Source organism: Lithobates pipiens, unplaced genomic scaffold (assembly GCF_037356315.1).
Source record: "Lithobates pipiens isolate NorthernLeopardFrog02 unplaced genomic scaffold, aLitPip1_a1.2 Scaffold_8, whole genome shotgun sequence".
Classification (NCBI taxonomy): Eukaryota; Metazoa; Chordata; class Amphibia; order Anura; family Ranidae; genus Lithobates; species Lithobates pipiens.
The window spans coordinates 316917107-316928198 of NW_027507903.1; the positions used below are offsets into that span (position 1 = coordinate 316917107).

Sequence of the window (11092 nt, forward strand, 5' to 3'; positions counted from 1 at the left end):
TGACACCCCAAAATAAAAATAAATTCTGCTGCTTCTCCTGAGTAGGGGAATACCAATGCATGCGACTTTTGGGGAGCCTACAAGATTAACAATATGAAGAGAAGCCTACCAAACTGAATGATACCACATCCCAAAATTCAAATGTAAAACGAGAAACAAGGGGGGGAGGTGACTAACCTCAACGGGACTTTTAACGGTATCATATAATAACCAAAAGAAAGAATCAAATAACAATCATTCAAAAAGATTTCTTAGAGAAGAAGAAAGATGGTTAATTTATATAGAGACAATTTTTATTATACAAAAAACATCAATTTTTTGTTAAAAACACAATAAATACATGATTATTTCCATACAGTACATTCGGATCAGGAGAGAACACTGATAAATTCGATCAAAATAACGAGGTGCTCGACATGTTTCACTCATAAGGCGAGTTTCTTCAGGAGCTTTGGATACTTTAAATAAATGTACAACTGCATGAAAAAGAAGGATATATAGAACAAAATAAAGATTAAATAGTACATTGTATCATTGTATAGAATAGACTGGTGGGCAAGACAAACAAACACACCAATTAAACTAATTGCTAATTACATAGGATTGTTATAAATTAAATATATGCATGTAAAGAAAAGGGGAAACAAAACAGGTTGGTCAATAATCGAGAAGACTGAGGGGTCATACACTCACCCAGTGTGTATTCACATATCTGAAGGAGATCACATAGTGTACTGCAGTATGGAAATCCTCAATAAAAATGGAGAAATAAGGAAAAGACACCCAGTTCAAAAGGGCCTGTAAGGAGGTGCTTCAAATAGCGGTTTACAAATATGCTGAAAGAAGAAAGAAAAAAGATTTCCAAAGTGGATTAGGAAAACTAAAGTATGTGCTAACAAAAGGTCGCTCAAATTTTGCAACTTCAAGAGTTGCATAGGTTAGTGTATGATTTGAGTAATAAATTCAGAGTTAACTACCTGATCAGATCCACATTGAAAAGCCTGAAAATATGTCAGGGAATCCGAAAAAAGCCAACGGTGTAACAGCTGGTGTCCAGAATAATCAATGGAGAGTATCATCCTATTCAATTGCACAGCAGGTAGAAAAGTGCTTGATGTTCACATAGGGCTAGCGAATCTGGTCTGCATAAAAGAGACAGACCAGCAAACAAAGCCAGAAATTAGTTACATTACATAGTGTTGCTGAAGTTCAGTATCAAATGTGAGGCTGAAGCCTTAATATACCAGAGAGACCTCAAACATACCTGTTAGCACAGACAGAATAACCAATGTCAAAACCTCCACTGAGAGAGAGTAAGGCAGACAAGCTGCTGCCTTATGAAGCCCTCCTCCCAAATTAGCAGGCGTCTGGGAACGCCCCCGATGGGCGGGCGGAAATACTATCCACAGCTGAGTCTCGGAAGGAACCGAGGGGCCATTTTGGAAAGTCCACAAAGCCATCCACAGTGATGGCAAAGAGGAAACTTCCCAAAATACACCTACCTACGTTCTGTGTACAAACGGAGACACAGAATAAGCCACATACACTGGGGGAATCTAAAGAAAACTGTGCATAGATTAGAATGAAAGAGCAGTGAGAGGAAAAGCCAGGTAGTGAGAGTGTTACATTCCTAAGCTCTGATGCTGAACATCAGTGGAAAGGAACAATACCGCTGTCCAAATCATCTGCTCATTGATTACTAACAGTGAAGGACAGTGATCCACCTTCATTGAGGAGCATATAAAGCTGCTTCTATATGAAGGGGAGACTGTCCTATACTATGAGACATTATAGTAGCCAACCCAGTGCAGAACAAAAAAGGGGACTTATATACATACAGCTAAGTTCCAATGGATCAGGTTGGCACGGGTCTGTCGTAAAGCCCGGGGCGCCCATACAGGCTTCAATTCTAGGGTGTCTCATCCTTATATTTCTGAAGTTTAAATTTTAAAGATATTCTTAAAAATAGAGTATATAAGCAAATAAATTAAGGCTAGAATAAGATAGCAGAGAATTTATCTCACTCTAAAGTGACACAATTACTGCCAGGTGAGTATTTAAAGATACCCCAGTCTCTCGATTAATCGACAATTGAGTCATGTAAATTTATACATAGTGCATAAAAGCGCATCTAATCAATAACAGAGGAAAAGAAGCAGAAAAAGAAAAATTGAGAATAGAATTGAATAAAAAAAAAAAAAAAAAAAAAAAAGGAAAGAAAAAGAGAAAGAAAAAAATCAAGGAGAAATAATATAAACCTCAGAGAAAAGGTTTGTAGCTTAATGAGTCATTCAAGCCAGGGGCATGGGTAGCCCCTAAGGTGTAAATCCATCGAGCCTCTTTTTGTAAAAGTATACGATCAAAGTTACCACCCCTCTCACCTGGGGGATATGTTTCCAGTGCAAAAAAGTGCATGCAAGTCTCGTCAAATGCATGAAACAGACCCATGTGCCTGCTAATGGGTGTCTCCATTTTTTTAGCACGAACAAGGGATACATGGTCCCTAATTCGGCAAAAAAACGGACGTTTGGTCTTTCCTACATAATAAGCCCCACAGTTGCACATCATAAGGTAAACAATACCAATCGACTGACAGGTGGCTAGAAATTTCGGTTTGTAAATTTGACCATTAGGCAACATTATGTGTCTAGAGGCAAATAGAAAACGGCAGTAATTACACCTATGGCAAGGTCTAGTGCCCATGTCCCTATTTTTTGTTGTTATTTTCGCTTTTGCCGGAATATAATGACTCCGGACCAACTTGTCACGGAGTGATTGAGGCCGTCTGTATGTAATAGATGGGCCATCTCCAACAAACTTGCAGATTTTAGGGTCTGCACGTAGCAGGTACCAATACTTGTTTAAAATATTACGTACTTGCTGATGTTGCCCCGAAAAGCGTGTAATCACTCGAGTCTGGACATTGTCTTTGGGAGTTTTATTGCCATAGATCAATGTAGATCTAGTTTGTTTTTTTGCCTTAAGATAAGAGCGCTTGAGACACTTATGGCTGTAGCCACGTTGCCGCAAACGTTCCTGTAATAGTTTAGCCTCTCTCTCGAAAAGTTCATCACTGCTACAATTTCTTCTAACCCTGAGATATTGACTGTAAGGTATACTGGACACCAAAGGAGGGGGGTGGGAACTGGTAGCGTGTAGTACCGTATTAGCTGCGGAGGGTTTACGGAAAAGAGTGGACCCCAGGCTTCCATCAGAATTGATGAAAATCTGGAGATCCAGAAAAGTAAGGGAGGTTTGGCTCCTCTCCAACGTAAATTTCAAATTAAATTCATTGATTTTCAAATTTTCAAAGAAAATCAGAAGATCCCCCTCGGTTCCTGTCCAGACAAAGAAAATATCGTCTATGTAGCGCCTCCAGATTGGAATCTGATCAAAGGCACCACGCAGACTTTCCTGTGCAAGAAGGTGACGCTCCCACCCCCCCAGGTACAGGTTGGCATACGATGGGGCACATTTGGTCCCCATCGCAACCCCCTGCACCTGGAGGTAATGGGAGCCACCGAACATGAATATGTTGTTCTCCAAAATGAACCTAAGGAGATTCAATATGAAATTAGAATATAGGGGGGTACAGTTGCCGCCCTCGGAAATGAAAACCTCCACAACTTGAACCCCAGCTAAGTGGGGTATGGAGTTGTAGAGGGCCTCAACATCAAGGGCGACAAGCCATGCATCCTGAGGAACAGATATGCCCTCCAGGGCCTTGAGTAAGTCCAACGTATCCTGCAAATAGGAGGCCAAGCGCTCAACATGAGGACGAAGAAAATCGTCTACAAGCTCGCTGGCCTTCTCAGTTAGACATTCATTACCGGAGACAATGGGGCGTCCAGGCGGTCTGGTAGCGTGTTTGTGGATTTTCGGCAGTACGTACAGGGTGGGAGTTTTGGGTTCTCTGGGGCATAAAAATTCCCAGGTTTGTTTAGTGATCACACCTTGATGATAGGTAGCATTCAACAAGTGTCTAAATTTGTCAATAGTGTATTTAACATGGCTGTCAGGAATTTTCTTGTACCATTCCTTATTAGATAATAGTTGTTTAGCCATGTCTTCGTACTGCCGATTGTCCATCACCACCAAATTACCCCCCTTGTCCGACAGTTTAATTATAATTTGTGTTTGTGATTGCAAGGAGCGGAGGGCTTCTCTTTGCTCACTCGTAAGGTTGGATTTCTCAGAATAGTGCCAACGTGTTTTTTTGATTTCTCCAATTACTTGCTGGGTAAAAGCCCAGATATTGGGATTCCCCTGGAGAGCCGGGAAATTGGTGGATTTGGGTTTATAAGTTTTGACAACTGGAGCCAAAGGAGGAGGGGCAGACAGACGAGGCAGAGGAGGGGAGATGGACAAAGCTTCAGCCTCCAAAAGATCAGTCTCGTCTATGTGGCCCTCCTCCCATAGCTCCATAAGTTCCTCCATTGCCTTTATATCATTAAGACTCATTCCCTGCCAAAGTGAATTGGCAGGTTTAGAGGTATTAATTTCTAACTGAGGTTTGTCATATAAAACCCTGAACATAAGTTTGCGTGCAAATAGGTTAATGTCTTTAACTAACTCAAATTCATCCACATTCTGAGTAGGGCAAAAAGTTAGGCCCAAACTCAGGACAGATAATTGTGCTTCAGTGAGTGGGTAAGAAGAAAGATTAACTACTTCAAAGTGTTTTTGGGAGGTTTGGATTGAGTGAGATTGAGATCTGGTGCTTTCCTCGCGTCGTGAGGGGTTTGGGTGAAGATGGGGGCCGTGCGAAAAATTGGTTCAATAGTGCTATCCCCACCTTTACTGGGGGGTGGTAGTGAAGGGACAGGTACGTTTGGGGTAGTGTCTGAGGGGCCAAAGGTATCTGCCTGGGTTCCTAATTTGGTGCTGTTCGACGATTTAAATAGTGAAGAACGTGTGTTCATCGGTGTGCGCGGGGGATTTGAAAGCCCCTTAAGTTTGGTTTTGTGCGAATTAGTGTTACCGTCATTACGTCTGTGACCCGAAGATTTTCTAACCGAAGTGGCACATTCGGATACCTGAGAGGGAGACAAAGAAAGTAAAGATGAATTGTCAGAATCACTTAGTTCAGGGCAGGTGTTGGTGGAAACCAATTGTTTAAATTTTTTCCCTTTCCTTTTATTGTGGGGGGACCAATTGTAGGCAGTGTCATTGTCATAAGAGAGCTTATCACGCATAAACTTCTTCTCCTTGGTTTGGAGTAGAGTTGCTACATACGATTCTAAGTTAATCTTTAAAGTTTTTTCTCGTTCTGAGAAGGCCGCATCCAAAGTAATGGTTTTATTATCATCATATAATTTTTTTAAAACATTATCAACATTTGTTAGCTCAAGATTGTAATGAGAGCATAATAATTTCATCATTTGTGTTGAGCATAATTGTAAGTTGGATTCCCAAGTATTTTTGAACTCAGGTTCCATTTTTTGAACTGTGGGGAAAATCTGAATTCGAAGTCCCCAAGGTACCATATTATCCTCAATATATTTAGAGAAATACCATTTGTTCCAATAGATGCGTGCCTTCTTTTCCAGCATGCGCTGTAATCTGAGAAAAAAACGATCCATAGATAAGCCTCCAGTGGTGCCATTGTGGGACCTATGGAAAGTATCCATAAGTCCCTCAAAGGCTCCTCCACAATAATTGGCCATAGGGAAAAAAAAAAAAAAAAAAATAAATAAAAAAAAAGAGACAATGAAAAAAGAAAAGTTTGCTACAGAGTAGATGAGCCAGCAACAACAATAAAGTGGGAATAAAATTATGGGTTTGGATAGAAGGCTGCTCTTCGAAAGCAGTGATGGGTGGGTAACACCCTGAGTTTACAAGATTAACAATATGAAGAGAAGCCTACCAAACTGAATGATACCACATCCCAAAATTCAAATGTAAAACGAGAAACAAGGGGGGGAGGTGACTAACCTCAACGGGACTTTTAACGGTATCATATAATAACCAAAAGAAAGAATCAAATAACAATCATTCAAAAAGATTTCTTAGAGAAGAAGAAAGATGGTTAATTTATATAGAGACAATTTTTATTATACAAAAAACATCAAATTTTTGTTAAAAACACAATAAATACATGATTATTTCCATACAGTACATTCGGATCAGGAGAGAACACTGATAAATTCGATCAAAATAACGAGGTGCTCGACATGTTTCACTCATAAGGCGAGTTTCTTCAGGAGCTTTGGATACTTTAAATAAATGTACAACTGCATGAAAAAGAAGGATATATAGAACAAAATAAAGATTAAATAGTACATTGTATCATTGTATAGAATAGACTGGTGGGCAAGACAAACAAACACACCAATTAAACTAATTGCTAATTACATAGGATTGTTATAAATTAAATATATGCATGTAAAGAAAAGGGGAAACAAAACAGGTTGGTCAATAATCAATTTTGGGGAGCCTACCCACGTACAGGATCCGAAAACCAAGCACCGCCTTCAGGATTTCTTAGGGCATACATTTTTGATTTCACTCCTCACTGCCTATCACAGTTTCGGAGGCCATGAAATGCCCAGATAGCACAAAACCCTCCAAATGACCCCATTTTGGAAAGTAGACTCCCCAAGCTATTTGCTGAGAGGCATGTTGAGTCCATGGAATATTTTATATTTTAAGTTGCGGGAATATGACAAATTCTTTCTTTTTTTTTTGCACAAAGTTGTCACGATATGATATATTGCTCAAACATGTCATTTAGAAGTTAGAAGATCAAGAAAATCGCAGCAGAAGACAAAATATGAGAATTTGATTTGTACCAGAAGTAAGAGGAGAAGATTTAAAAAAAAATATTAAAATAATATTTAGCCCACTCCTTGACAAAGGCGATGAGGCGTTCCCCAGGATTGAACGAGTACATCGGGTCGGTCAACCCAGAAACCTAGGATCAGATAGACCCTGGGATATAATCATAAGATTCAGGTTTTAGGGCAGATATCTGGGTGAAGTTAAGAGGAAGGGCTGTAGCCCGGTATGAGGGCACAGAGCTGCAAATATATACGGACTTGGCTCCAGACACATTGGCAAAAAGACATCTCTTAAATCCTTTATTGGAGATGATGAAGAAACAGAATATCAGATATAACTGGGGGTTCCCAGCATGCTTGATAGGTTTTAAGGAAGGGATATCGGCAAGGCTGAGATTCCCGGAAGAATTAGTAGACTTCTGCAAAAAGCTGGACCTGCAGGTGCCTGAGCTACCGGGCTAGACGGATGAAGAATTAGCGATTTTGTAGGGGGCGGAGGGGGTGGTGGGGGGCACGGGGAGAGCAGGGTGCAGGCGAAAGTCGGCACGCCCCCCAGTGGGAGGGGGGGGCGGTGACACATGTATGAGCCTATCCTGGAGAGGCGATTCAAAGATGGTTAAGTTATACAGAACCATCGGCGAGTCGAAGGCCGAGTACGGGCCAGGGGGGAGGGGAGGAGGAGGGGAGGGGACAGGGAGGATGGGGGGAGGGAGGGTGGGAAAATTATTAAGAGGGTAGAAAATAAACCTCAGTCTAGATGCGAGAAAGTGAATCTGCCTAGCAAAATAAGAGACCGCTATAAATGTTATGACGTATAACGTCAAAGGATTAAATACGCAGAGTAAGAGGCATAAGATTTTAAGGGAGCTTAAATACTATGAAGCTGAGGTGATCTTCTTACAAGAAACCCATTTTTCACATTAATCAAATATTAAGTTATACTCTAAAGATTTCCCAATATGGTACTATGGAGATACTATAACAAACAGAGGAAGGGGGGTGGCAATAGGGTTCGCCAAGAAGATACGGTTCAATTTAGAAGATAGGTTAACAGACCCTGGGGGAAGATATCTTTTTCTAAAGGGTAAACTGGGGGAAACGGAGTGCACCTTGGCTAATATATATGCTCCCAACTGTAACTCTATAAAATACCTAATTGATATACTGGGAAAACTGATGGACTTCAAGAGAGAATCAGTGATTTTGATGGGAGATTTGAACTTTTGTATAGAACCGGGAATAGATAGTACGTCCAGTGTGCAGGGAATTAGTAAGGTACAATTAAAAAGGGTTAAACAAAAACTGCACGCATACCAATTGGTGGACGCGTGGAGAACCCAGCACCCGAAGGAGAAAGATTTTACGTTTTATTCCCCTGTACACGGGACGTACTCTAGAACGACTATATTTTTGTAGACCATAGAGTTTTGGAAAGAGTAGTTGAAACCAGTATTGAAACAATTGACCATTCCCCTGTTAAGATGAAAGTGTTAATAACTGGGGATCAAAGGAAACCTTTTATGTGGCGTATTAATAAGGAATTAATTTGAGAAGTTGAAGGGGAAGAAAGGGTAGGCAAAGAACTTGAACAATACTTCGCGATAAACGACACAGAGGATATCTCAGGACAAACCCTATGGGAGGCCCATAAGGCCTACATCAGGGGGATTATGATAGTAATGGGAGCCAGAAAAAAAAAAGAGAGATCTGAAAAAATTAAAACATTACTGGAGGAAATATATAGAGTAGAACAACAACATAAAAAACACTTGAATCAAGATAGAACGCTCCTTCAAAAACGAATAACTAAACGGGACAAACTAAAAGTTCTAATGGAACAGGAAACCCAAAAAACATTTAATCAAATAGCCAATGAAAGGTACTATGGCGGGAACAAACCTACCAAATATTTAGCAAGAAGACTCCAAAAGAAAAAATCTATAAATTTTATAGGGAAAATCCAGACTGGTAAAGGGGATATGGTCTATATAACAACAGAGATAGCGAAAACATTTAAAAACTACTATGAGAAACTATATTCAGTTGATCAGTCCGAAGAACTGAATGTGGAGGTAAAAGAAATGAAAACTAAGGATTTATTGGATAAGGCCCAACTAACAAAAATCACTGAGATTGAAAAGGAACTCTAATGCCGCGTACACACGATCAAACAATCAGGTGGAAAAGTCCGGCAAACTCAAGTCCGCCGGACAACCCCCCTGTGTGTAGCCTCCGGCATACTTTTTTACCCGAAAGTACGGCGGACTTAGAAAGTAGTTTTGCACTCCAATCTCCCGCCGGACTTGCATTTCGGTGGACAATCCGGCCGTGCATATGCCAGTCCGCCGTACTTTCGAAATGAATGGACTTTTCCCGCCCGGAGAAAAGTCCGCTCATTTTGAGCACGCCTCCAGGTAGGCAGGGCCCGCGAAGGATGCGTCGCTGGCCCCGCCACCTGGTATGGACTTAAAGGGTCCCCCCCAGGTCCGGGCGCGCGGCGACTTATATAGGGACATCACCGGATGATGTTCCCGCCTATTATGATGTCACAGTCCCAGCATCCTCTGGGCCCCTTCTGCCCCAGATAAAAGAGAGGAGGAGCCCGAGTCTACTCCTGTCGACGGACACACAGAAGGCCTTCGACTGGGTAGACTGGGGCTTCATGTTCCGGACATTAGAGGCAATGGGAGTTGGACCAAAAATGGTCCAGCGGATTAAGACACTATACCATCACCCGACTGCAACAGTTAAGATTAATGGTACGCCGTCCCCTCCTTTCGAGATGAAAAATGGTACGAGACAAGGGTGCCCACTGTCACCCCTCTTGTTTGTGCTATCCTTAGAGCCATTGCTCTCTACGATTCGCAATGATATTCAGATAAAGGGAATTGAAATAGGAAACAAAGTACATAAATTGGCTGCATTTGCCGATGATGTACTGTTCTACATCAGTAATCCAAGTAACACAATGCCTAAATGAATGAAGGTGATAGCACAGTACGGTCAACTCTCTAACTTTAAAATTAACCAAGCAAAATCGGAGGTTTTAAATATCAACACAGGTAAATGTGAAAAGCTTAAGCTTCAAAAAGAGTTTGAATTCCCTTGGCAAAGAGAATTAAAATATCTAGGAATAAAATTGGCGACCTCAGTGGAAAAAATGTATAAACTAAATTACATCCCATTATTAGATGAAGTCAAGAAAGAAAGTAAAAGATTGGCAAATAGATCACTGACCTGGATGGGACCCACAAGCTCACTCAAGATGTTCATTCTGCCAAAAATCTTATACAAGTTCCAGATGATACCCATAGCTTTACCAAATTTTTATTTTTCAAAAATGAAATCATTGTTAATCGGCTTTGTCTGGAACAATAAAAAAACCGAGAGTCCCCTTCTCAACACTGAAACGGGATAAAAAATGTGGGAAGCTAGCTGTCCTCGATATACAAAAATATTACAAGGCGATTGTGCTGTCGAGAATAGTTGAGTGGGTAAGAGAAAATAAAAAGGGGAAAAGATGGGTAAATCTAGAAGACACTTTTAGTAAGGCACAGTTGAATAAGATTGTTTGGAACCCACCAAAATATAGGACACTTGACCCGAACACAAATGTTTTGACACGTAATGCACTTAGGGTGTGGGATGGGGTGTATAAGCAATTGAATGGTCAGTACAATTCTCCACTAATAGCCTTAAAAGAGAATGAATACTTTGCCCCAGGATTAAAGATAAATGGCGGGAACTGGTGGAAAAAAGAGAGGGCACAAGTGAGAGATATTATAAAAGATGGACGATTTTGTCACCTCCAGCTGGCTCACTTCTTAAAAGCTTACCGCAACCATTAAGAACCGAAGAGGCGTTTTCGCCGCTGGAGCGGTTATGTCTGACAGATAACCCGAAAGGAATTATCTCCAGGTTGTATAAGCTCCTGTCTGAGGGAGATGGCTTGGAGAGCCCGCCATTCATATAGAAATGGGAAAGGGAATTAGGAGCACAATGCGATAAAACCACTCAGGGAAATTTTTTTTAATTAATACATAGGTCGGCGTCCATCAGCAACACTGGCAAAATGAACTATAAATGTATATCTAGATGGTACGCCACACCAGACAAAGTCTGCAAATACCAACTAAGCAAGTCAGGGGATTGTATGTAAGGCTGCGGGAACAATGACTCACTTGTGGTGGAGTTGTCCAAAAATGAACAAATATTGGAAAAAGATTTTATACTACATAAAAGAAATAACTAATATAATAATCCCAGAGGACCCATGGATAGTATTATTCCACGGTACCAAAGGGGAAGTAAAA

The 11092-nt window shown here is 40.9% G+C and overlaps 1 long non-coding RNA gene across 1 annotated transcript; it reads right to left on the bottom strand.

The window, feature by feature from the left end:
* Positions 1-326: 326 nt before the first annotated feature.
* LOC143963245 (uncharacterized) lies at positions 327-1905 on the bottom strand. Its single transcript, XR_013270916.1, has 4 exons — positions 1265-1905; positions 978-1142; positions 694-836; positions 327-476 (listed from the first exon to the last, which is right to left on the bottom strand). It is a non-coding gene; the product is annotated as an uncharacterized LOC143963245 (long non-coding RNA).
* Positions 1906-11092: the final 9187 nt, after the last annotated feature.